At 42.6% G+C, this 2,400-nt stretch overlaps 1 non-coding gene across 1 annotated transcript; it reads right to left on the reverse strand.

Moving 5' to 3' along the window:
• Positions 1-733: 733 nt before the first annotated feature.
• Positions 734-930, reverse strand: LOC118760793 (U2 spliceosomal RNA). The gene has a single exon (XR_004996993.2). It is a non-coding gene; the product is annotated as a U2 spliceosomal RNA (small nuclear RNA).
• Positions 931-2,400: the final 1,470 nt, after the last annotated feature.

Here is a 2,400-nt window from a genome sequence, read left to right on the forward strand (position 1 = left end):
AGCCATTGCAGTCATTTTAGGAGTGAATCAGCATGGAAGATCTTCCTCTCTTTCTCTCCTCCTCTCTGTATATCTGACTTTCCAATAAAAAAAATTCTTTAATAAAAACAATTTTTTCAGATGATGTAACTGATCGCATTCACATCATTGCTCCAGTCTCATTGTCCAAAGTGGCTCAGCAGCTACTGCACTGTATTTCTGTACTACATACTGCCAAGTCTGTTGGTGCCATTAGACTCACCTCATACACACTTCTTTCTCTTTCAGGCCTCTCTTATTAGGGAGGAAAATGGATCTAATTATTTTAAATGTCCTCATGAATTACTGTAACATATTTCCAGAAAAACATGTACTTTAAAAAAAATTATTTATTTTTATTACAAAGTCAGATTAACAGAGAGGAGGAGAGATAGATCTTCCATCTGCTCCCCAAGTAACCGTAGCAGCTGGAGCTGAACCGAAGCCAGGAGCCAGGAGGTTCTCCCAGATCTCCCACATGGGTGCAAGTCCCAAAGCTTTGGGCCGTCTTCCACTGCTTTCCTAGGCCACAAGCAGGGAGCTGGGTGGGAAGTGGAGCACCTGGGATATGAACCAGCACTCATAGGGGATCCTGGCACATGCAAGGTGAGGACTTTAGCCTCTAGGCTGCTGCATCAGGCCCAAACACACACACACACACACACACACACACACACACACATATATATATATATATATATATATATATACACATTTTTTGTGCACCATTCCTGGAGGTACTGCAATACCAGGCTGATGCATGGAGTAGACGGAGCAAGCTCCTATTCCAACTCCTAGTTCCAAAAATCCATTTAATACATTGTCTTTGGATAGAGGAAGTGTCAAATATTAAACTGATAAGAACAGATACTACACTTGATTTTTTTTTTATTTTATTATAAAGTCAGATATACAGAGAGGAGGAGAGACAGAGAGGAAGATCTTCCATCCGATGATTCACTCCCCAAGTGAGCCGCAATGGGCCGGTGCGCGCCGATCTGAACCAGGAACCTCTTCCAGGTCTCTCACGCGGGTGCAGTGTCCCAAGGCTTTGGGCTGTCCTCGACTGCTTTCCCAGGCCACAAGCAGGGAGCTGGATGGGAAGTGGAGCTGTCGGGATTAGAACCGGCACCCATATGGGATCCCGGGGCGTTCAAGGCGAGGACTTTAGCCGCTAGGCCACGCCGCCGGGCCCACTACACTTGATCTTAGCCAAAACGCCGAGAAGCAATAAACCATGTATTTCTTTAAAAAAAAAAAAAAAAAAAAAAAAAAGAGGGCTGTTCAGCATAAAATGATGAAGTTCAACGGTTAGAACTGTCACCAGCAGTGGAGGAGAATGTGTGACTTCAAGTATTCCAACCAAAATGAGGCCTAATTTTCCTCGGCTTTGTTTTTAAAACATCACACCCAGCTGGAATTTGAAGTCCCTGCCTCAGTATTTGCGCAGCTGTTCAGGACTTCAGGACTTTCCCGTGTCTGTTACTCAAATTTTTAATCCACATATCAAAGAAAGCTTCGTTTGTAGTCTTTAAAGTACAATATCTTAATGATTGTGGGTGATTGTTTTATAGTTTGCCTGCAAAATCATTAACATCGCTTCTCTTTTTACCTCTTGCGTCTTATCAGCCTGGCCTCCTCAGCCACATTTAAAATGAAAGAAATTAAGTAAACAACATTCAGCAATCAGGGGACCTTAAAATAGCAGGCTATCTGCAGCAGGTTAAACTCACACCAACATGCATGCAAATCATTCTGTGCCTGGCAAATAAGGCTAACAATTTACACTCTGATTTGACTTGATTATTCAAAAAAAAAAAAAAAAAAAAAAATCCTGCCCTGCTTTTCTGTGGTATAAATATGGATGCTAGTTTTTCGTTGCAACCAAGTTTCTCACTGGAAAAAAAATATTATTAATCTTATGATTAAGCTATTGTCTATGACATCAACATCCCATATGTACACAAGTTCGAGTCCCAGCTACTCCACTTCCCAGCCGACTCCCTGCTAGTGCCTCTGGGAGAGCAGTGGAAGATGGTCCATGTGTTTGGACCCCGGCACCCAGGTGGAGACTTAGATGATGCTGCTGGCCCCAGGATTCAGCCTGGCCCAGACACATGGGGAAAAAAAACAGCTCAGCAAATGAAAGATATTCCCTCTCGCCTCCTCACTCTTATTGCCTTTAAGATAAATAAAGTGTTTTTTTTTTTTTAAGTAGTACCAAACGAGGCAAACCAAGTGCCTGTCCAAGATGACTGCATTCCAAGTTGGGAGGTGGTGGTAGAGGAATGGACAGTACAACAGGTAAACACACACATAATACAATTTTAGGAATTAAGGGCTATGAGGAGATAAAATTGGGAAACAAGACAGGTGGTATCC

The sequence above is a fragment of the Ochotona princeps genome, chromosome 8 (assembly GCF_030435755.1).
Source record: "Ochotona princeps isolate mOchPri1 chromosome 8, mOchPri1.hap1, whole genome shotgun sequence".
Taxonomy (NCBI): domain Eukaryota; kingdom Metazoa; phylum Chordata; class Mammalia; order Lagomorpha; family Ochotonidae; genus Ochotona; species Ochotona princeps.